Here is a 26645-nt window from a genome sequence, read left to right as displayed (position 1 = left end):
TTATTATGTTTCTAGCATGATGCTAGATTTTTTTTTACCATGTTGCTAGCATGCTTTACTATGATTTACCACGATTTACCAAAGTTTACCATGATTTACCACGATTTACCATAGTTTACCATCATTTACTATAGTATACCACGATTTACCATGTTCAAGTATGATTTACTGATTCTAGCATGATTTAGCATAGTTTACCATGATTTACCACGATTTACCATAGTTTACCATGATTTACTATAGTATACCATGATTTACCATGTTCAAGTATGATTTACTGATTCTAGCATGATTTACCATAATTTACCATGATTTACCATAGTTTACGCTTATTTACCACGATTTGCCATAGTTTACCATGATTTACTATAGTATACCATGATTTACCATGTTCAAGTATGATTTATTGATTCTAGCATGATTTACCATAGTTTACTATGATTTACCATGGTTTACTATAGTTTACCATGATTTACTATAGTATACCATGATTTACCATGTTCAAGTATGATTTACTGATTCTAGCATGATTTACCATAGTTTACCCTGATTTACCATAGTTTACCATGATTTACTATAGTATACCATGATTTACCATGTTCAAGTATGATTTTTACTGATTCTAGCATGATTTACCATAGTTTACCATGATTTACCATAGTTTACCATGATTTACTATAGTATACCATGATTTACCATGTTCAAGTATGATTTACTGATTGTAGCATAGATAGATAGAAAAGGTTTGAAGATAGATAGATAGATAGATAGATAGATAGATAGATAGATAGATAGATAGATAGATAGATAGATAGATAGATAGATAGATAGATAGATAGATAGAAAAGGTTTGAAGATAGATAGATAGATAGATAGATAGATAGATAGATAGATAGATAGATAGATAGAAAAGGTTTGTAGATAGATAGATAGATAGATAGATAGATAGATAAAGAAGTTTAAAGAAGTTAGAAGTTTATAGTTTAAAGTTAGATTGATAGATTAGTTGAAAGAAAGATATATTAGTTAGAAAGAATGACAGATAGATTAGTTAGAAAGAATGATATAGATTAGTTCAAAAGAAAGAATGATAGATTAGTTTGACAGAAAGAATGCATGCGACTAACATGTTTCTAGCATGATTAGCAAGTTACTAGCATGTTGTTAGCATGACTAGCATGTCGCTACCATGTTTCTAGCATGACTAACATGTCGCTGCCATGTTTCTAGCATGTTTATAGCATAATTAACATGCTGCTAGCATGTTGCTAGCATGTTTCTAGCATAATTAGCAAGTTACTAGCATGTTGTTAGCATGACTAGCATGTTTCTAGCATGGCTAGCATGCGACTATCATGTTGCTAACATTATTTTAACATGATTAGCATGTTGCTAGCATGTTTCTAGCATGCGACTACCATGTTGCTAGCATGTTGCTAGCATGATTTTAGCATGATTAGCATGTTGCTAGCATGTTTCTAGCATGCGACTAGCATGTTTCTAGCATGCTTAGCATGTTGCTAACATGTCGCTAGCATGTTTCCAGCATGATTAGCATGTTGCTAGCATGACTAGCATGTTGCTAGCATGATTAGCATGTTATTAGCATGTTTCTAACATGATTAGCATGCAACTAGCATGTTGTTATTATGATTTTACCATGATTAGCATGTTGCTAACATGTTTCTAGCATGATTAGCATGTTTCTAGCATTACTAGCATGCGACTAGCATGTTGCTAACATAATTAGCATGTTGCCAGGATGTTTCTAGCATGACTAGCATGCGACTAGCATGTTGCTAGCATGATTTAAGCATGATTAGCATGTTGCTAGCATGTCTTTAGCATGGCTCTACCATGATTAGCATGTTGCTAGCATGTCCCTAGCATGATTAGCATGTTGCTAGCATTTCGCTAGCATGATTTTAGCATGATTAGCATGTTGCTAGCATGTTTCTAGCATGATTAGCATGCGACTATTATGTTGTTTGCATATTGCTAGCATGATTTTAGTATGATTAGCATGTTGCTAGCATGTTTCTATCAAAATTTGCATTTTGCTAGCATGTTTCTAGCATTACTAGCATGCGACTAGCATGTTGCTAGCATGTTTCTAGCATGATTGGCATGTTGCTAGCATGTTTCTAGCATGACTAGCATGCGACTAGCATGTTGCTAGCTTGATTTTAGCATGATTAGCATATTATTAGGATTTACCATGATTTACCATAATTTACCATTATTTACTATAGTATACCATGATTTACCATGTTCAAGTATGATTTACTATGATTCTAGCATGATTTACCATAGTTTACCATGATTTACCATAGTTTACCACGATTTACCTTAGTTTACCATGACTTACCATAGTTTACCACGATTTACCATAGTTTACCATGATTTACCATAGTTTACCAATGCTAGCATGATTATTATGTTTCTAGCATGATGCTAGATTTTTTTTACCATGTTGCTAGCATGCTTTACTATGATTTACCACGATTTACCAAAGTTTACCATGATTTACCACGATTTACCATAGTTTACCATCATTTACTATAGTATACCACGATTTACCATGTTCAAGTATGATTTACTGATTCTAGCATGATTTAGCATAGTTTACCATGATTTACCACGATTTACCATAGTTTACCATGATTTACTATAGTATACCATGATTTACCATGTTCAAGTATGATTTACTGATTCTAGCATGATTTACCATAGTTTACCATGATTTACCATAGTTTATGCTTATTTACCACGATTTACCATAGTTTACCATGATTTACTATAGTATACCATGATTTACCATGTTCAAGTATGATTTATTGATTCTAGCATGATTTACCATAGTTTACTATGATTTACCATGGTTTACTATAGTTTACCATGATTTACTATAGTATACCATGATTTACCATGTTCAAGTATGATTTACTGATTCTAGCATGATTTACCATAGTTTACCCTGATTTACCATAGTTTACCATGATTTACTATAGTATACCATGATTTACCATGTTCAAGTATGATTTTTACTGATTCTAGCATGATTTACCATAGTTTACCATGATTTACCATAGTTTACCATGATTTACTATAGTATACCATGATTTACCATGTTCAAGTATGATTTACTGATTGTAGCATAGATAGATAGAAAAGGTTTGAAGATAGATAGATAGATAGATAGATAGATAGATAGATAGATAGATAGATAGATAGATAGATAGATAGATAGATAGATAGAAAAGGTTTGAAGATAGATAGATAGATAGATAGATAGATAGATAGATAGATAGATAGATAGATAGATAGATAGATAGATAGATAGATAGAAAAGGTTTGAAGATAGATAGATAGATAGATAGATAGATAGATAGATAGATAGATAGATAGATAGATAGATAGATAGATAGATAGGTTTGAAGTTAGATAGATAGAAAAGGTTTGAAGATAGATATATAGATAGATAGATAGATAGATAGATAGATAGATAGATAGATAGATAGATAGATAGATAGATAGATAGATAGATAGATAGATAGATAGATAGGTTTGAAGTTAGATAGATAGAAAAGGTTTGAAGATAGATATATAGATAGATAGATAGATAGATAGATAGATAGATAGATAGATAGAAAGGTTTAGAAGATAGATAGATAGATAGATAGATAGATAGATAGATAGATAGATAGATAGATAGATAGATAGATAGATAGATAGATAGATAGATAGATAGAATGCTTTCAGCATTCACAGAGCCTTCCAAAACATGCAAGCTGCCCATACCGTATGCACTTATGCACCCCCATACCATCAGAGATGCTGGCTTTTGAACTGAACGCTGATAACATGCTGGAAGGTCTCCCTCCTCTTTAGCCCGGAGGACACGGCGTCCGTGATTTCCAACAAGAATGTCAAATTTGGACTCGTCTGACTATAAAACACTATTCCACTTTGAAATAGTCCATTTTAAATGAGCCTTGGCCACAGGACACGACGGCGCTTCTGGACAATGTTCACATATGGCTTCCTTTTTGCATGATAGAGCTTTAGTTGGCATCTGCTGATGGCACGGCGGATTGTGTTTACCGACAGTGATTTCTGAAAGTATTCCTGGGCCCATTTAGTAATGTCATTGACACAATCATGCCGATGAGTGATGCAGTGTCGTCTGAGAGCCCGAAGACCACGGGCATCCAATAAAGGTCTCCGGCCTTGTCCCTTACGCACAGAGATTTCTCCAGTTTCTCTGAATCTTTTGATGATGTTATGCACTGTAGATGATGAGATTTGCAAAGCCTTTGCAATTTGACGTTGAGGAACATTGTTTTTAAAGTTTTCCACAGTTTTTTTACGCAGTCTTTCACAGATTGGAGAGCCTCTGCCCATCTTTACTTCTGAGAGACTCTGCTTCTCTAAGACAAAGCTTTTATAGCTAATCATGTTACAGACCTGATATCAATTAACTTAATTAATCACTAGATGTTCTCCCAGCTGAATCTTTTCAAAACTGCTTGCTTTTTTAGCCATTTGTTGCCCCCGTGCAAACTTTTTTGAGACCTGTAGCAGGCATTAAATTTTAAATGAGCTAATTAAGTGGATAAAAGTGTAAAATTTCTCAGTTTAAACATTTGCTACGTTATCTATGTTCTATTGTGAATAAAATATTGGCTCATGTGATTTGAAATTCCTTTAGTTTTCATTTTATTAAAATTTAAAAAACGTCCCAACTTTTCCGGAATTCGGGTTGTAGATAGATAGATAGATAGATAGATAGATAGATAGATAGATAGATAGATAGATAGATAGATAGAAAAGGTTTGAAGATAGATAGATAGATAGATAGATAAATAGATAGATAGATAGATAGATAGATAGATAGATAGATAGATAGATAGATAGATAGATAGATAGATAGATAGATAGATAGATAGATAGATAGATAGATAGATAGATAGATAGATAGATAGATAGATAGATAGAAAAGGTTTGAAGATAGATAGATAGATAGATAGATAGATAGATAGATAGATAGATAGATAGATAGATAGATAGATAGAAAAGGTTTGAAGATAGATAGATAGATAGATAGATAGATAGATAGATAGATAGATAGATAGATAGAAAGGTTTGAAGATAGATAGATAGATAGATAGATAGATAGATAGATAGATAGATAGATAGATAGATAGATAGATAGATAGATAGATAGATAGATAGATAGATAGAAAAGGTTTGAAGATAGATAGATAGATAGATAGATAGATAGATAGATAGATAGATAGATAGATAGATAGATAGATAGATAGATAGAAAAGGTTTGAAGATAGATAGATAGATAGATAGATAGATAGATAGATAGATAGATAGATAGATAGATAGAAAAGGTTTGAAGATAGATAGATAGATAGATAGATAGATAGATAGATAGATAGATAGATAGATAGATAGATAGATAGATAGATAGATAGATAGATAGATAGATAGATAGATAGATAGATAGATAGATAGAAAAGGTTTGAAGATAGATAGATAGATGGAAAAGGTTTGAAGATAGATAGATAGATAGATAGATAGATAGATAGATAGATAGATAGATAGATAGATAGATAGATAGATAGATAGATAGATAGAAAAGGTTTGAAGATAGATAGATAGATAGATAGATAGATAGATAGATAGATAGATAGATAGATAGATAGATAGATAGATAGAAAAGGTTTGAAGATAGATAGATAGATAGATAGATAGATAGATAGATAGATAGATAGATAGATAGATAGATAGATAGATAGATAGAAAATGTTTGAAGATAGATAGATAGATAGATAGATAGATAGATAGATAGATAGATAGATAGATAGATAGATAGATAGATAGATAGATAGATAGATAGATAGATAGATAGATAGATAGATAGATAGATAGATAGATGGAAAAGGTTTGAAGATAGATAGATAGATAGATAGATAGATAGATAGATAGATAGATAGATAGATAGATAGATAGATAGATAGATAGATAGATAGATAGATAGAAAGGTTTGAAGATAGATAGATAGATAGATAGATAGATATATAGATAGATAGATAGATAGATAGATAGATAGATAGATAGATAGATAAGGTTTGAAGATAGATAGATAGATAGATAGATAGATAGATAGATAGATAGATAGATAGATAGATAGATAGATAGATTAGATGAGTTTGAATGAGTTTAAATTGATCAGCATCAAAGCTTGATTGAGTATAATGGGATTTGGAGCTTGGGTCATCTGAACATCCTGTCAATGAAAGTCTATGGGCATTTTTATGATATTTAATATTAATTTTTAAGAAAACCGTAACTCAAACCAGTCTGAAAAGATATAGCACACCGAGTCAGAACAGTATGAAGGTCTGACCCGAGTTTGGAGTATGTAGCTTGAACGGTCTAGGAGGAGTTAGTGTCCAAAATTTTTGCAGCCAGAAAAATAATAAGAAGAAGAAGAACTAGAAAAAAAAGTTTGTTGAGACAAACTTTAAGTTGGCTTGAGAAAGCCTGACCAGAAAGTTTGAAGAAGTTTAAAGAAGTTAGAAGTTTATAGTTTAAAGTTAGATTGATAGATTAGTGGAAAGAAAGATATATTAGTTAGAAAGAATGATATAGATTAGTTCAAAAGAAAGAATGATAGATTAGTTTGACAGAAAGAATGCATGCGACTAACATGTTTCTAGCATGATTAGCAAGTTACTAGCATGTTGTTAGCGTGACTAGCATGTCGCTACCATGTTTCTAGCATGACTAACATGTCGCTGCCATGTTTCTAGCATGTTTATAGCATGATTAACATGCTGCTAGCATGTTGCTAGCATGTTTTTAGCATGATTAGCAAGTTACTAGCATGTTGTTAGCATGACTAGCATGTTTCTAGCATGGCTAGCATGCGACTATCATGTTGCTAGCATTATTTTAACATGATTAGCATGTTGCTAGCATGTTTCTAGCATGCGACTACCATTTTGCTAGCATGTTGCTAGCATGATTTTAGCATGATTAGCATGTTTCTAGCATGCGACTAGCATGTTTCTAGCATGCTTAACATGTTGCTAACATGTCGCTAGCATGTTTCTAGCATGATTAGCATGTTGCTAGCATGACTAGCATGTTGCTAGCATGATTAGCATGTTATTGGCATGTTTCTAACATGATTAGCATGCGACTAGCATGTTGCTATTATGAATTTACCATGATTAGCATGTTGTTAACATGTTTCTAGCATGATTAGCATGTTTCTAGCATTACTAGCATGCGACTAGCATGTTGCTAACATAATTAGCATGTTGCTAGGATGTTTCTAGCATGACTAGCATGCAACTAGCATGTTGCTAGCATGATTTAAGCATGATTAGCATGTTGCTAGCATGTCGTTAGCATGGCTCTACCATGATTAGCATGTTGCTAGCATGTTTCTAGCATGATTAGCATGTTTCTAGCATTACTAGCATTCGACTAGCATGTTGCTAATATAATTAGCATGTTGCTAGGATGTTTCTTGCATTACTAGCATGCGACTAGCATGTTGCTAGCATGATTTTAGCATGATTAACATGTTGTTAGCATTTTTCTAGCATGACTAGCATGCGACTAGCATGTTGTTAGCATGATTTTAGCATGATTAGCATGTTGCTAGCATGTCACTAGCATGTCTCTAGTATGATTGTCATGTTGCTAGCATGTTGCTGCCATGTTTCTAGCATGACTAGCATGCGACTAGCATGTTGGTAGCATGATTTTAGTATGATTAGCATGTTGCTAGCATGTTTATAGCATGATTAGCATGTTGTTAGCATGTTTCTACCATGACTAGCATGAGACTAGCATGTTGCTAGCATGTTGCTAACATGATTAGCATGTTGCTAGCATGTTTCTAGCATGCGACTAGCATGTTGCTAGCATGATTTTAGCAAGATTAGCATGATGCTAGCATGTTTCTAGCATGATTAGCATATGACTAGCATGTTGATAGCATGTTTCTAGCATGACTAGCATGCGAATAGCATGTTTCTAGCATGATTAACATGTTGTTAGCATGTTTCTAGCATGACTAGCATGCGACTAGCATGTTGGTAGCATGATTTTAGTATGATTAGCATGTTGCTAGCATGTTTCTAGCATGCGACTAGCATGTTGCTAGCATGATTTTAGCATGATTAGCACGATGCTAGCATGTTTCTAGCATGTTTCTAGCATGATTAGCATATGACTAGCATGTTGCTATCATGTTTCTAGCATGACTAGCATGCAAATAGCATGTTGCTATCATGTTTCTAGCATAAATAGCATGTTGCTAGCATGTTTCTAGCATGAGACTAGCATGTTGCTAGCATGATTTTAGCATGATTAACAATTTAGGATAGATAGATAGATAGATAGATAGATAGATAGATAGATAGATAGATAGATAGATAGATAGATAGATAGATAGATAGATAGATAGATAGATAGATAGATAGATAGAAAAGGTTTGAAGATAGATAGATAGATAAATAGATAGATAGATAGATAGATAGATAGATAGATAGATAGATAGATAGATAGATAGATAGATAGATAGATAGATAGATAGATAGATAGATAGATAGATAGATAGAAAAGGTTTGAAGATAGATAGATAGATAGATAGATAGATAGATAGATAGATAGATAGATAGATAGATAGATAGATAGATAGATAGATAGATAGATAGATAGATAGAAGGTTTGAAGATAGATAGATAGATATAGATAGATAGATAGATAGATAGATAGATAGATAGATAGATAGATAGATAGATAGATAGATAGATAGATAGATAGATAGAAAAGGATTGAAGAGATAGATAGATAGATAGATAGATAGATAGATAGATAGATAGATAGATAGATAGATAGATAGATAGATAGAAAAGGTTTGATAGATAGATAGATAGATAGATAGATAGATAGATAGATAGATAGATAGATAGATAGATAGATAGATAGATAGATAGATAGATAGATAGATAGATAGATAGATAGATAGAAAAGGTTTGAAGATAGATAGATAGATAGATAGATAGATAGATAGATAGATAGATAGATAGATAGATAGATAGATAGATAGATAGATAAGGTTTGAAGATAGATAGATAGATAGATAGATAGATAGATAGATAGATAGATAGATAGATAGATAGATAGATAGATAGATAGATAGATAGATAGATAGAAATGGTTGCAAATTTTTGCGTCCAGAAAAATAATAAGAAGAATAATAACTAGAAAAAAAAGTTTGTCAAGACAAACTTTAAGTTGGCTTGAGAAAGCCTGACCAGAAAGTTTGAAGAAGTTTAAAGAAGATAGAAGTTTATAGTTTAAAGTTAGATTGATAGATTAGTTGAAAGAAAGAAAGATATATTAGTTAGAAAGAATGACAGATTAACATGCGAATAGCATGACTAGCATGTCGCTACCATGTTTCTGGCATGTTTATAGCATGATTATCAGACCGTATCAGTTATAAATTATCATTACTTACCTATAAGGCCCTAAATGGTTTAGCTCCTGCGTACCTAACTAGCCTTCTACCACGCTACAACCCATCACGCACCCTAAGGTCACAAAACACTGGACTTTTGGTAGTTCCTAGGATAGCAAAGTCCACTAAAGGAGGTAGAGCTTTTTCACATTTGGCTCCCAAACTCTGTAATAGCCTTCCTGATAATGTTCGGGGTTCAGACACACTCTCTCTGTTTAAATCTAGATTAAAAACGCATCTCTTTCGCCAAGCATTCGAATAATGTACCTCTTAAATTGTGAGTGTAGTTGCATCTGCATTTTTATTCTTTAGCTTGGGTTAAACTAATTTTACTTTGTTGGATCAGCAGCTATGCTAATGATGTCTCTATTTTGTTTCTATGTTTTGCCACGGGATTTACATCCCGTGGTAACTAGGATTTACACAAGCTCCAGTCTGGATCCAGAACACCTGAGAAGAGATGATGCTGACCCTCAGAGGACCCCAGATGATGCTAACCTTGAATCAACAAACAGAACTAACAATTATTGCTACATGTGTGACTGCATCATATAATTACTATTAATTAATAATATTGATAGTTCATCATCTAGCTGACTACGTCTTGTATTATTATTATTATTTTTATTTTTCTAAAATCCTGTCAAATGTGCACAAACTACTAGCTACTACTAAATATTGTAGAAACATAATTTTCTGTAAAGTTGCTTTGTAACGATTTGTATTGTAAAAAGCGCTATACAAATAAACTTGAATTGAATTGATTACCATGCTGCTAGCATGTTGCTAGCATGTTTCTAGCATGATTAGCAAGTTACTAGCATGTTGTTAGCATGACTAACATGTTGCTAGCATTTTTCTAGCATGCGACTAGCATGTTGTTAGCATGTCGCTAGCATGTTTCTAGCATGATTAGCATGTTGCTAGCATGTTGTTAACATGTTTCTAGCATGACTAGCATGTTGTTAGCATGTTCTAGCATGATTAGCATTCGACTAGCATGTTGCTAGCATGATTAGCATTCGACTAGCATGTCGCTAGCATGTTTCTAGCAAGATTAGCGTATTTCTAGCATGACTAGCATGCAACTAGCATGTTGCTAACATGATTAGCATGTTGCTAGGATGTTTCTAGCTTGACTAGCATTCGACTAGCATGTTGCTAGCATGATTTTAGCATGATTAACATGTTGCTAGCATGATTCTAGCATGACTAGCATGCAACTAGCATGTTGCTAGCATGATTTTAGCATGATTAGCATGTTGCTAGCATGTTTCTAGCATGACTAGCATGTTGCTAGCATGTTATTAGCATGACTAGCATGCGACTAGCACGTTGCTAGCATGTTTCTAGCATGACTAGCATGCGACTAGCATGTTGCTACCATGATATTACCATGATTAGCATTTTTCTAACATGACTAGCATGCGACTAGCATGTTGCTAATATGATTAGCATGTTGCTAGGATGTTTCTAGCATGCGAATAGCATGTTGCTAGCATGATTTTAGAATGATTAGCATGATGCTAGCATGTTTATAGCTTGTTTCTAGCATGATTAGCATGCGACTAGCATGTTGCTAGCATGTTCCTAGCATGACTAGCATGCGACTAGCATGTTGCTAGCATGTTTCTAGCATGATAAGCATGTTGTTAGCATTATTTTAGCATGATTAGCATGTTGCTAGCATGTCCCTAACATGATTAGCATGTTGCTAGCATGTCGCTAGCATGTTTCTAGAATGATTAGCATGTGACTAACATGTTGCTAACATGATTTTAGCATGATTAGCATGTTGTTAGCATGTTTCTAGCATGACTAGCATGCGACTAGCATCTTGTTAGCATGTTGCTAGCATGATTTTAGCATGATTAGCTTGTTGCTAGCATGATTTTAGCATGATTAACATGTTTTTAGCATGTTTCTAGCATGACTAGCATGCGACTAGCATGTTGGTAGCATGATTTTAGTATGATTAGCATGTTGCTCGCATGTTTCTAGCATGATTAGCATGTTGTTAGCATTTCACTAGCATGTTTCTAGCATGACTAGCATGCGAATAGCATGTTGCTAGCATGATTTTAGCATGATTAGCATATTATTAGGATAGATAGATAGATAGATAGATAGATAGATAGATAGATAGATAGATAGATAGATAGATAGATAGATAGATAGATAGTAAAGGTTTGAAGATTGATAGATAGATAGATAAATATATAGATAGATAGATAGATAGATAGATAGATAGATAGATAGATAGATAGATAGATAAGGTTTGAAGATAGATAGATAGATAGATAGATAGATAGATAGATAGATAGATAGATAGATAGATAGATAGATAGATAGATTAGATGAGTTTGAATGAGTTTAAACTGATTAGCATCAAAGCTTGATTGAGTCTAATGGGATTTGGAGCTTGGGTCATCTGAACATCCTTTCAATGAAAGTCTATGGGCATTTTTATGATTTTTAATATTAATTTTTAAGAAAACCGTAACTCAAACCAGTCTGAAAAGATATAGCACACCGAGTCAGAACAGTATGAAGGTCTGACCCGAGTTTGGAGTATGTAGCTTGAACGGTCTAGGAGGAGTTAGTGTCCAAAATTTTTGCGACCAGAAAAATAAGAAGAAGACGAAGAAGAAGAAGTTTAAATAGGATTTCAGTAAGTTGGCTTTCTCAAGCCAACTTAATAATAATAAGTTTAAAAGGCTTTCTCAAGCCAACTTAATAAGTTTAAATAGGATTTCAGTAAGTTGGCTCTCTCAAGCCAACTTAACTAGAATGTACATTTCCTGAAGAAAAAGTGAGTGGTGCTTGCAGTGGCAAAACTCGCCCCTCTGTTGCTAAGGTGTGGTTGCTGGGGCCATTGCTAGGGTACCTAGGGTGGTTGCTAGGGCCATTGCTAGGGTACCCAGTTTGGTTGCTAAGGTACTCTGGGTGGTTGCTAGGGTCGTTGCTGGGTTACCCAGTGTGGTTGCTAAGGTAATTGGGGTGGTTGCTAGGGTGTTGCTATGTGGTTGCTAGGGCCGTTGCTAGGGTACCCAGGGTGGTTGCTAGGGTAATCGGGATGGTTGCTAGGGTGTTGCTATGTGGTTGCTAGTGTACCTGGAGTGGTTGCTAGGTCGGTTGCTAGGGTCCCAGTGTGGTTGCTAAGGTAATCGGGGTGGTTGCTAGGGTGTTGCTATGTGGTTGCTAGGGTACCCCGGGTGGTTGCTAGGGCTGTTGCTAGGGTCCGCATGATGGTTGCTAGGGCCGTTGCTAGGGTACCCAGGGTGGTTGCTAGGGTAATCAGGGTGGTTGCTAGGGTGTTGCTATGTGGTTGCTAGCGTACCTGGGGTGGTTGCTAGGTCGGTTCCTAGGGTCCCCATGATGGTTGCTAGGGCCGTTGCTAAGGTACCCATGGTGGTTGCTAGGGTAATCGGGGTGGTTGCTAGGGTGTTGCTATGTGGTTGCTAGGGTAACCTGGGTGGTTGCTAGGCGGTTGCTAGGCAGTTGCTAGGATAATTTTGGTGGTTGCTAAGGTGTTGCTAGGGTGCTCTTGGTGGTTGCTAGGCGGTTGCTATGGTAACCTGGGTGGTTGCTAGGCAGTTGCTATGGTAACCGGGGTGGTTGTTATGATGTTACTTGGTGGTTGGTAGTTGACACAGATGGTAACTATGTAGTTAATATAGAGTTCTTAGCCCATTTGAGCACTTAGCTAATCGATATTAGCATGTAGCTATTAACTTCTAGCATGACTAGCATGCTGGATTTCCTGTTTACTAGCATGAGTCAAACGAGCCTACCGCCATGTCAATACGATTTTCTGTTAAAAAGATATAAGACTTACGAATTGGTTGCTAGGGTACTCTATTTGGTTGCTATGGAGTGGCCTAGCAGCTGCCAATGATGATACTCCAAAGGCTGCTTGCCAATATAAACCAACCCCCATGCCTCTATGATGTACTGATGTGGAGATATAGATCTTGCAAAACGGTTGCTAGGGTACTGTGTTTGGTTGCTAGGGAGTGGCCTGGCAGCTGCCAATGATGATACTCCGAAGTCTGCTTGCTAGTATGGATGATATAAACCAACCCCCATGCCTTTATGATATTCAGATTTGAAGATATCTCTCTATGCTTTGGGTCGCTAGGGAGCTCCAAATGGTTGCTAGGGCGTGGCTATGAAGTGCTGAAGGTGATTCGTGATTGGCCATTTGCTGCCCCGAGTCAAACGGGCCCACCCTCATATTTCTATGACACTTCTATCCAAAGTTATTCATTTGATCTTTTTCAATGGAAGTCTATGGATCTTGTTGCTATGGTGCTCTCTATGGTTACTAGGGCGTGGCTTGATAGCTTCATAATGATCCTGAGAGTCTGATTGGTTGCCTGATTGAAATGAGCCCACCCGCTTGTCTCTATGACACTGTGATGCAGAATTATGTTCAATACAAAATCCCTATGTAATTTCCCATAGTAGGAAAAACACAGTGTTTCATGGGCGATCTCGCACCATAGTATGTCTATGGGGCAACTTTGGGGGTCTCTAGCCCCCCAGGGGTACAACTTGTACCCCTCTGCGAGGTATGTTCTCGCACAGCCTGATAGCCTCTTCAAATGTGGTGATTCACGTGTTTCTGCGAAATTCTCTCTCGGAGCTACAATCCGTCAAAGTTGGCCGTAATGCATTGTCTATGGGATTTTTCGCCTGATATTTCGCCCGGTGTACGAACATCGTACGCCCGATCGCTTATTAAAGTCACAGCACACCATTCCCGTATAGGCCGCACGATTTGACGCCTGTTTCGTTGGTCTGTGATGAAAACTGCGGGACAAGTTACGCGCCGAAATTTGTACGGAAGAAGTAAGAATAATAATAATAAGTATGTGAGATTATAATAGTGATGCCTTGCCTCCGGCAAGCACCACTAACTAGAATGTACATTTCCTGAAGAAAATGTGAGTGGTGCTTGCAGTGGCAAATCTTTCCCCTCGGTTGCTAAGGTGTGGTTGCTAGGGCGCTTTGGAGGATACCCGGGATGGTTGCTAGGGCGGTTGCTAGGGTCCCCATGATGGTTTCCAGGGCCGTTGCTAAGGTACCTAGGGTGGTTGCCAGGGTAATCGGGGTGGTTGCTAGGGTATTGCTATGTGGTTGCTAGGGTACCCGGGGTGGTTGCTAGGGCGGTTGCTAGGGTCCCCATGATGGCTGTTAGGGGCGTTGCTAGGGTACCCTGGGTGGTTGCTAGGGTGTTGCTATGTGGTTGCTAGGGCGGTTGCTAGGGTCCCCATGATGGTTGCTAGGGCCGTTGCTAAGGTACCAAGGGTGGTTGCCAGGGTAATCGGGGTGTTTGCTAGGGTATTGCTATGTGGTTGCTAGGGTACCCGGGATGGTTGCTAGGGCGGTTGCTAGGGTCCCCATGATGGTTGCTAGGGCCGTTGCTAGGGTACCCTGGGTGGTTGCTAGGGCCATTGCTAGGGTACCCAGGAATGTCACAGATGGTCACCATATAGTTTTTATAGAGTTCTTAACCCATTTGAGCACTTAGCTAATCACTATTAGCATGTAGCTATTCACTGCTAGCATGACTAGCATGTTGTAAGTCCAGTTTGATAGCATGAGTACAAAAAAACAACCGCCATGTCTTTACGATGCTCTGATGCAGAGATATAGGTCATGCAAAACGGTTGCTAGGGTACTCCATTTGGTTGCTAGGTAGTGGCTTGGCAGCTGCCAATGATGATACTCTAAAGGCTGCTTGCCAATATAAACCAACCCCCATGTCTGTGCAATGTTCTGATGCAGAGATATAGGTCTTGAAAAATGGTTGCTAGGGTACTCTGGTTGGTTGCTAGGGAGTGGCCTTGCAGCTTCCAATGATGATACTCCAAAGGCTGCTTGACAATATAAACCAACCCCCATGCTTATATGTCTTTCAGATGTTAAGATATCTCTCTTTGGATTTAGGTTGCTAGGTAGCCCTTAATGGTTGCTAGGGCGTGGCTATGAAGGGGATTTATGATTAGTCGTTTGTTGCATAAGTCAAACGAGCCCACCTTCATGTTTTTATTACACTTTTATCCAAAGATATTAATTTGATATTTTTCAATGGAAGTCTATGGAACTTGTTGTTAGGGTGCTCTATATGGTTGCTAGGGCGTGGCTTGATAGCCTCATAACGATCCTGAGAGTCTGATTGGTTGTCTGATTAAAATGAGCCCACCCACATGTCTCTATGATTTTGTGATCCTGAGTTATGTCCAATACAAAATCCCTATGTAACTTCCTATAGTAGGAAAAGCCCTCCCTATACTTTGTATTAGGGGCAAATTTGGGGGGCTGTTGCGCCCCAGGGGTACAACTTATACCCCAATGCGGGGTATGTTCTCGCACAGCCTGATAGCCTCTCCAAATGTGGTGATTCACGTCTTTCTACGAAATTCTCTCTTGGAGCTACGATCTGTCAAAGTTGGGCGCAATGCATTGTCTAAGGGATTTGTCGCCCGATTTTTCGCCCGGTGTACGAACATCGTACACTCGATCCCTTATAAAAGTCATAGCACACCATTCCCGAATAGGGCGCACGATTTGACGCCTGTTTCGTTGGTCTGTGACAAAAACTGCGGGACTAGTTACGCGCCGAAATTTGTACAGATCTATAATAATAATAAGTGAGATAATAAGATAATAAGTGAGATAATTGCTAAGGTGTTGCTAGGCGGTTGCTAGGGTGTTTTGGCTGGTTGCTAGGCAGTTGCTATGGTATATTGGGTGGTTGCTATGATGTTACTAGGTGGTTGGTAGTTGTCACAGATGGTCACTATGTAGTTTTTATAGAGTTCTTAGCCCATTTGAGCACTTAGCTAATCACTATTAGCATGTAGCTATTCACTGCTAGCATGACTAGCATGTTGGAAGTCCAGTTTGCTAGCATGAGTCAAAAAAACCAACCGCCATGTCTGTACGATGTTCTGATGCAGAGATATAGGTCATGCAAAACTGTTGCTAGGGTACTCAGTTTGGTTGCAAGGGAGTGGCTTGGCAGCTGCCAATGATGATACTCCAAAGGCTGCTTGCCAATATAAACCAACCCCCATGTCTATACGATGTTCTGATGCAGAGATATAGATCTTGCAAAATGGTTGCTAGGGTACTGTGTTTGGTTGCTAGGGAGTGGCCCGACAGCTGCCAATGATGATACTCCAAAGGCTGCTTGTCAATATAGACCAACCCCTATGTCTTTATGATGTTCAAATTTGAAGATATCCCTCTATGCTTTGTGTTGCTGGGGTGCTCTTAATGGTTGCTAGGGCGTGGCTATAAAGTCTTAAAGGTGATTTATGATTGGCCATTTTCTGCCCCGAGTCAAACGAGCCCACTCTCATTTTTCTAGAGCTGCGTCCGAAATCGAATACTTCCCTACTATATAGTATGCGAAAAACAGTACGCGAGCAGAGTAGTATGTCCGAAATCATAGAATTCGAAAAACAGTAGGCGAAAAGTACCCGGATAACCTACTACTTCCGGCGAAATTCCGAAGTGCGCATACGATGGACACTTTACTATCCCATGATGCCACGGGGGAGGAGTTTTCGTCGTTATATTTGAAAATGGCGGAAATGGCGGAAAGCGGAGACGTGGCTCTATTCAAGTGTAAGTACTTTATAAAACATTTTTTGTTTCTTTGTGGTTAAATTGTATTTGTTTAACATCATAAAAGTAAACGATTGCCTTGTTAAAAGTAAAAAAAATGTAAATTGAGGGTGTTCTTTTCCAGCCAATTCAGAAAAAATATAGTTTTATCATTTTTATCACGGAATAGTCTGAGCAAATGTAAATCAGCTAGCTAACACTGATTTCTTTAAACAAAGACGTTCGTTGTTTAGCAGTTTAATGAGATGGTTAAAAACTACAGTAAACTAAAACGTTTTTATTTCTCCTTTACCAGTGTTGATATTATGAAATATTTGTTGGTTACATAGCAAGCTGCTGTTAACAACTGGTAACAAGTTACCTCAGCTTTTCCATGAAACATTAATAGATTTACCATGGTTCATCACGTTAAATTCTGTGTTGATTTTGCAGGGACTGATGAACACAACCGTGCTCTAATACAGTGGAGAGTGGCTAATGAAGCCCTCTTCACTGGAAAGAGAAACGCTGCAATTAAAGGTTTTGAGTAAGTAACGTTAACGTTATACAAGACAAATGTAATATGTTAATTTATTCTAGTGTAGTTTCAATGGTAAGTTAGTTGTAGATGTTAAAATTTCTACTCAAGCTCTTACTGCATTCCTGTTATGCTTGATTTCTGTGCATTTATTGCAGAGTTTTTATCACAGAGCAGAGGCTGGAGGGCAAAATGTCTGCTCTTCAGATAAAAAAAAAATGGGAGAACCTTAAACAAAAATATAAAGTGAGATATTTTTTTTATTGTTAGTGTACCCTAAAATGAGAATTGTCATGATTGAATCATGCTCATGTTTGGCCCTGTAATGCGATCATTTAACAAATCATATGTTTTACAATGTAATTGACTGTCTTGATATTCTGTTTTCAAATATTTGTAGGATCTGAAATGTCCACAGACTGGGGTGAGCACTGAGGATGGGGGGGTTACAGCAGCATCCTGGAAATGGTATTCTGCCATGGATGAGGCAATAGGGGGCAGACCCTCCATCACACCACCCACCCTTATTGCCTCATCTGGCCCGGATGTTGCTGTTACCTCTCCATCCTCAGTGAGGTTAGAACGGGAAAGAGTAGGGAGGAAAAGGAAAGGTTTTGAGGAGCTGAACTGAGAGATGGAGGAGAGGGAAGCTAAAAGAGAAAGAGATGCCATTGAAAGGGAGGAGAGGCGATGGAGAGAAATGGAGGAAAAGGAGGAAAGAAAAGAAAGAGAGCGAAGAGAGCATGAGAACAGACTAGAACAGGAGGCCAGAGAAAGAGAAGAAAGAAGAGACCGAGAAATGAGAGAGAGAGAAAGGGAGACAAAAGAGAGAGAGGAAAGATTTCTTCAGCTGTTAGAAATAATGGCAAAAGAAATAAAGGAATCAAATGATACACACTCTCTTTAATTTATTTGTTAGTAAGTTCACTGTGTCAGGCTGGTTTTGCAAGTTTTATTACAAAACACTTAATTCCCAGGGATTTGCAATAGCTAGATGGTCAGTTGTAAAGTGCTTAATATGTGGCATTGAGTAATTAATATTTTTTAAGTGTTTTGTATGTGTATTTTGTAGCAGATTCCAGATGGTTTTTGAAACAAGTGCCGCACTGTAGAGAAATGCCCACACACTCCAGACACCGGTAAACTGTATTTGTTTTATTTTTGTGTATTTAACTTTTAAATGGATACACAATACAAAGCTTAAAAACAAAATCACATAATTTTGGCAAAGTAGTATAATAGAGCTTAAAGCACCACCAAAAGGAAAAGTATTAAAAACATTTTTATTATAGTGTCATGATGAGGAAAGAAAATTAACTTCAGCAGCTTCAGTAAGGTAATTTTCACAGGTTTCTTAAAGATCTAAAGGAACTTTGATACTAGCAATTTCCTTTGTAGGGCATCGCTTTAAAATAATTCAATGTATGTTCCTTTCAAAGCATGTGTACAAGATCAGGACTTTACACCTTGGGAAATTTTGGATTTGGATTTGAAGTAAATAATTTGTAATTAAGCTCAAGTATGTGATATGTAGTTAGAATGTCAAAGATTTGGTATACAAATTCACACACAGCCTAAGGCAGTGTGCCAGTGGTTGGTGGGTGTCACCTCTAGGGACCACTGTAGCTCCGAGATCCCCTGTCGATTAGCCTGGGTCTGCAATATCCCCAGTTACCATGTGCAGCCGCGAGGAGGCCCGACAGGAGTCTTGGTGATGGAGAGGCTTTGTCCAGCGGCAGTGAGCTGTAAGACAGAGGGATGCACACAGATAGCCATGCACCTCTCTAACTACTACTACTGCACTGTACGCATCACAGCACCCTGTGGGCTGTGCCAACACACACACACACCTAACTATTTACATAATAACTAACATAGACAAGCTGGAACACTGTCAATCTAAGAACAAGAACTGATTTTAACCTGTGTTAAGTGTCCTACAGGTAATCGTGCTCATGAAGAGCAGGCACACAGTTGCCAGGTGAAAGCGATGAGCTGCCTCAAAATCCCGATGACTGCCTTGCTCATTCTGTGCACAATGTCATGCACAGTAGACTTCGGGATGTCAAAGGCGAGTGACACTACCCGGTATGATGCTGCATGGGCCAGCCAGTAAAGGAACACCAGCACCTCAACATCCTTTTCCCAGCCATGGTCGCATTCAGGTTTCACTGCAGCAATCAAGGACTGGATGGACTGCCGTGAAAGTCGTAGGTTAGGGCGGAGGTCAGCTCCATCTTCAAAATACAGCCGAAGAATTGGCACAGCAGCATTCAGGTGGCAGTAGGTTGTAGGGCTCACAATCTGTAAACATGTATATAGTTTTATTTTAGAATACAACTTTAATTAACAAGATACTTGTTTCTTGTGTTGGCTTATTTATAAATATAGTATGTCCGTATTTATATGTATACGATCCATTTCTTATGCATGGTGTATTTGAAAATATGTTTGTGTTTATATATTATAAATATTATAAATATAATGAAGACATCAGATGTAAAAGCCTCTAAGTGTCAATTGAAATTTTCTCCTAGAATTATAGGAGAAATTATTAAAATATTAAAAATTAAAATCAAGTTTTGGCAAAAATGTATAATTAAGTTGATCAAGCTTGTATATTTATATTCAGTTATTTCACTAATGGTAATGAAAAAGAGCAATTGCCATTAAAATTAAATAAAAATTTATCTTTATTGATTCATTCATTGATGGTAATTTCACAAGCTGTACGTTTTATATATATATATATATATATATATATATACATACATGCATACATGTATACATGCATACAGGCACACTGCCTGTGCTATTTCCATCAATGAATGAATCAATAGAGATACACACATAAGTTACATATGTAACGTTATCTCTTTTGATTCATTCATGTTTATTCATCGATGGTAATAGCACAAGCAAATAAATTACTTTTTCCTTGCCAAAAATCAACATGTCATCGTTCACAGGTTTGTGTGTTTTTCTGAGGTAAAATGTATTAGCTAAATAAATGATGATACTTACGTTATTTGAGAAATTCCGTAAAAGCCCTCGACGAAGGCGTGATCTGCGAGTAGCTGACCGACGCCTCCTCTGGATTGTGAGCTCGAACGACGTAAAAACGCAGATGAAGGCAGAAAGCAGAACTAAAAACATCGCTCGCAGTTGCTGCAGTCAGTGGAATGGGCTCTTTAAATTTTCGCTGTTATGATGTCACGTGACATTTCCAATATGGCGCATGTAGTACGGCCGAAATTCCATTCATACTACCCGTATTCATACTATATAGAACGTACTTTTTTAACGGTCGTGAAGTACGTTCTAATTTAAATGTAGTACCTACTCACATAGTACGCGATTTCGGACGCAGCCTATGACACTTATATCCACAGATATTCCATTTAACTTTTTCAATAGAAGTCTATGGAACTTGTTGCTATGGTGCTCTATATAGTTGCTAGGGCGTGGCTTGATAACTTCATAGTGATCCTGAGAGACTGATTGGTTGCCTGATTAAAATGAGCCCACCCCCTTATCTCTATGACATTGTGATCCAGAGTTATGTTCAATACAAAATCCCTATGTAATCTCCCATAGTAGGAAAAGCCCTCCCTATACTTTGTATTAGGGGCAAATTTGGGGGTCTCTTGCGCCCCAGGGGTACAACTTATACCCCAATGCGGGGTATGTTCTCGCACAGCCTGATAGCCTCTCCAAATGTGGTGATTCACGTGTTTCTGCAAAATTCTCTCCCGGAGCTACGATTCGTCAAAGTTGACCCCAATGTTAAGTCTATGGGTTTGATCGCCCGATTTTTCGTCCGCCGGACGAACATCATACGCCCGATCGCTTATAAAAGTCATAGCACACCATTCCCGAATAGGCCGCACAATTTGACGCCACTTTTGCGGGTCTGTGACAAAAGCTGCGGGACTAGTTACGCGCCGAAATTTGTACGGATCTATAAGAATAATAACTAGAATGTACATTTCCTGAAGAAAATGTGAGTGGTGCTTGCAGTGGCAAAACTCGGCGCCCTGTTGCCACCCATGATGCCTGTGTGATGTCGTGGAGCCGAGATATAAGTACTTTATATTGCTATATGGTTGCTAGGGTGCTCTATATGGTTGCTATGGTGTGGCTATATAGTTTATGGGGTGATATTTAAAGACTATTTACCAGCCCGAATCCAAAAACCCCAAGCCAGTGTTTCTATGTAGTTATTTTGTTGAGATACAGCTATTAAATGTAGTTAAACGGTTGCTAGGGTGCTAAAATTGGTTGCTAGGGCTTGGCTATGAAGTAGTTATGTCACTACATATGGACTGCTTGATAGGCCAAGTCAAAAGAGCCCACTCTTAAGTATTTATGCCTTCCTGAGCCAAAGATATTATGTCAGATAGTTTTTCCAATGTTAAGTCTAAGGGATATTTTTACACATTTTCTTCGTCCGCTGTACGAATATTGTACTTCCGATTGCTTAGAAAAGTCATAGCACACCTCTCCTCAATAAGCCGCACGTTTTGACATCTCATTCATGGGTCTGTGACAAAAAATGCGGGAGGAGTAGCGCGCCAAAGTTTTGTCAAGGCGAATAGTAATAGTGATGCCTTGCCTCCGGCAAGCACCACTAACTAGAATGTACATTTCCTGAAGAAAATGTGAGTGGTGCTTGCAGTGGCAAAACTCACCCCTCTGTTGCTAGGGTGTTGCAATGAGGTTGCTAGGGTGGTTGCTAGGGTACCCAGTGTGGTTGCTAGGGTAATCTGGGTGGTTGCTATGGTGGTTGCTAGTGTACTCAGGACGGTTGCTAAGGCCATTGCTAGGGTTCTCAGGGTGGTTTATATGGTAATCAGGGAGGTTGCTAGGGTGTTGTTATGTGGTTGCTAGGGTACCATGGGTGGTTGCTAGGGCGGTTGCTAGGGTCCCCATGATGGTTGCTAGGGCCGTTGCTAGGGTACCCAGGGTGGTTGCTAGGGTAATCGGTATGGTTGCTAGGGTGTTGCTATGTGGTTGCTAGGGTACCCGGGGTGGTTGCTAGGGCAGTTGCTATGGACCCCATGATGGTTGCTAGGGCCGTTGCTAGGGTACTCTGGGTGGTTGCTAGGGTAATTGGGGCGGTTGCTAGGGTGTTGCTATGTGGTTGCTAGGGTACTCGGGTTGGTTGCTAGGGCGGTTGCAAGGGTCCCCATGATGGTTGCTAGGGCCGTTGCTAGGGTACCCAGGGTGGTTGCTAGGGTACCCAGGGTGGTTGCTAGGGTAATCGGGGCGGTTGCTAGGGTGTTGCTATGTGGTTGCTAGGGCGGTTGCTAGGGTCCCCATGATGGTTGCTAGGGCCGTTGCTAGGGTACCATGGGTGGTTGCTATGGTAATCGGGGTGGTTGCTAGGGTGTTGCTATGTGGTTGCTAGGGTACCCGGGGTGGTTGCTAGGGCGGTTGCTAGGGTCCCCATGATGGTTGCTAGGGCCGTTGCTAAGGTACCCAGGGTGGTTGCTAGGGTAATTGGGGCGGTTGCTAAGGTGTTGCTATGTGGTTGCTAGGGTACCCCGGGTGGTTGCTAGGGTCCAAATGATGGTTGCTAGGGCGGTTGCTATGGTAACTCGGGTGGTTGCTATGGTAACCTGGGTGGTTGCTAGGCAGTTGCTAAGGTACTTGGGTTGGTTGCTAAGGTGTTGCTAGGCAGTTGCTAGGGAGTTTTGGCTGGTTGCTAGGCAGTTGCTATGGTATCCTGGGTGGTTGCTATGATGTTACTAGGTTGTTGGTAGTTGTCACAGATGGTCACTATGTAGTTGTTATAGAGTCCTTAGCCCATTTGAGCACTTAGCTAATCACTATTAGCATGTAGCTAATCACTGCTAGCATGACTAGCATGTTGGAAGTCCAGTTTGGTACCATGAGTGAAAAAATCCAACCGCCATGACTGTACGATGTTCTGATGCAGAGATATAGGTCATGCAATTCGGTTGCTAGGGTAATCCATTTGGTTGCTAGGGAGTGGCTTGGCAGCTGCCAATGATGATACTCCAAAGGCTGCTTGCCAATATAAACCAACTCCCATGTCTGTACTATGTTCTGATGCAGAGATATAGGTCTTGAAAAATGGTTGCTAGGGTACTCTGGTTGGTTGCTAGGTAATGGCCTAACAGCTGCCAATGATTATACTCCAACGTCTGCTAGCCTATATAAATGATATAAACCAACCCCCATGCCTTTATGATATTCAGATTTGAAGATATCTCTCTATAATTTGGGTCGCTAGGGTGCTCCAAATGGTTGCTAGGGCGTGGCTATGAAGTGTTGAAGGTGAATCGTGATTGGCCGTTTGCTGCCCCGACTCAAACGAGCCCACCCTCATGTTTCTATGACACTTCTATCCAAAGTTATTCATTTTATCTTTTTCAATGGAAGTCTATGGAGCTTGTTGCTATGGCGCTCTATATGGTTGCTGGGGCGTGGCTTGATAGATGCACAGTGATCCTGAGAGACTGATTGGTTGCCTGATTCAAATGAGCCCACCCCCTTGTCTCTATGACACTGTGACCCTGAGTTATGTTCAATACAAAATCCCTATGTAATTTCCCATAGTAGGAAAAACACACTGTTTCATGGGCGATCCCTCACCATAGTATGTCTATGGGGCAACTTTGGGGGTCTCTAGCGCCCCAGGGGTACAACTTGTACCCCTCTGCGAGGTATGCTCTCGCACAGCCTGATAGGCTCTCCAAATGTGGTGATTCACATGTTTCTGCGAAATTCTCTCTCGGAGCTACGATCCGTCAAAGTCTGCCGTAATGCGTTGTCTATGCGATTTATCGCCCGATTTTTCGCCCGCCGGACGAACATCGTACACCCGATCGCTTATAAAAGTCATAGCACACCATTCCCGATTAGGCCGCACGATTTGACGCCTGTTTCGTTGGTCTGTGACAAAAACTGCGGGACAAGTTACGCGCCGAAATTTGTTTGGAAGAAGTAAGAATAATAACTAGAATGTACATTTCCTGAAGAAAATGTGAGTGGTGCTTGCAGTGGCAAAACTCTGCGCCCGGTAGCCACACATGACGCCTGTGTGATGTTGTGGATCCAAGATATATGCTCTTTATATTCCTATATGGTTGCTAGGGTACTCTACATGGTTGCTATGATGTGGCTATATAGTTTATGGGGTGATATTTAAAGACTATTTGCCAGCCTGAATCCAAAAAGCCAGAGCCAGTGTTTCTATATTGTTATATTGCTGAGATACAGCTTTTAAATATTGTTAAACAGTTGCTAGGTTGCTAAAAGTGGTTGCTAGGGTACCCGGGGTGGTTGCTAGGGCAGTTGCTATGGTCCCCATAATGGTTGCTAGGGCCGTTGCTAGGGTACCCAGGGTGGTTGCTAGGGTAATTGGGGCGGTTGCTAGGGTGTTGCTATGTGGTTGCTAGGGTACTCGGGGTGGTTTCTAGGGTGGTTGCTAGGGTCCCCATGATGGTTGCTAGGGCCGTTGCTAGGGTACCCAGGGTGGTTGCTAGGGTAATCGGGGCGGTTGCTAGGGTGTTGCTATGTGGTTGCTAGGGTAGCCGGGGTGGTTGCTAGGGCGGTTGCTAGGGTCCCCATGATGGTTGCTAGGGCCGTTGCTAGGGTACCCTGGGTGGTTGCTATGGTAATCGGGGTGGTTGCTAGGGTGTTGCTATGTGGTTGCTAGGGTAGCCGGGGTGGTTGCTAGGGCGGTTGCTAGGGTCCCCATGATGGTTGCTAGGGCCGTTGCTAGGGTACCCTGGGTGGTTGCTATGGTAATCGGGGTGGTTGCTAGGGTGTTGCTATGTGGTTGCTAGGGTACCCGGGGTGGTTGCTAGGGCGGTTGCTAGGGTCCCCATGATGGTTGCTAGGGCCGTTGCTAAGGTACCATGGGTGGTTGCTATTGTAATTGGGGCGGTTGCTAAGGTGTTGCTATGTGGTTGCTAGGGTACCCCGGGTGGTTGCTAGGGTCCAAATGATGGTTGCTAGGGCGGTTGCTATGGTAACTCGGGTGGTTGCTATGATGTTACTAGGTGGTTGGTAGTTGTCACAGATGGTCACTATGTAGTTGTTATAGAGTCCTTAGCCCATTTGAGCACTTAGCTAATCCCTATTAGCATGTAGCTAATCACTGCTAGCATGACTAGCATGTTGGAAGTCCAGTTTGGTACCATGAGTCAAAAAATCCAACCGCCATGTCTGTACGATGTTCTGATGCAGAGATATAGGTCATGCAAAACGGTTGCTAGGGTAATCCGTTTGGTTGCTAGGGAGTGGCTTGGCAGCTGCCAATGATGATACTCTAAAGGCTGCTTGCAATATAAACCAACCCCCATGTCTGTACAATGTTCTGATGCAGAGATATAGGTCTTGACAAATGGTTGCTAGGGTACTCTGTTTGGTTGCTAGGGAGTGGCCTTGCAGCTGCCAATGCTGATACTTCAAAGGCTGCTTGACAATATAAACCAATCCCCATGCTTCTATGTCTTTCAGATGTTAAGATATCTATCTTTGGATTTAGGTTGCTAGGTAGCTCTTAATGGTTGCTAGGGCGTGGCTATGAAGTGTTGAAGGTGATTCGTGATTGGCCATTTGCTGCCCCGAGTCAAACGAGCCCACCCTCATGTTTCTATGACACTTCTATCCAAAGTTATTCATTTGATCTTTTTCAATGGAAGTCTATGGAGCTTGTTGCTATGGCGCTCTCCATGGTTGCTAGGGCGTGGCTTGATAGATTCACAGTGATCCTGAGAGACTGATTGGTTGCCTGATTCAAATGAGCCCACCCCCTTGTCTCTATGACACTGTGATCCTGAGTTATGTTCAATACAAAATCCCTATGTAATTTCCCATAGTAGCCCTCCCTATACTTTGTGTTAGGGGCAAATTTGGGGGGCTATTGCGCCCCAGGGGTACAACTTATACCCCAAT

The sequence above is a fragment of the Carassius carassius genome, chromosome 35 (assembly GCF_963082965.1).
Source record: "Carassius carassius chromosome 35, fCarCar2.1, whole genome shotgun sequence".
In the NCBI taxonomy this organism is placed as follows: Eukaryota; Metazoa; Chordata; class Actinopteri; order Cypriniformes; family Cyprinidae; genus Carassius; species Carassius carassius.
The sequence above is the reverse complement of the archived record's forward strand: the minus strand, read 5'-3'. Positions refer to the sequence as shown.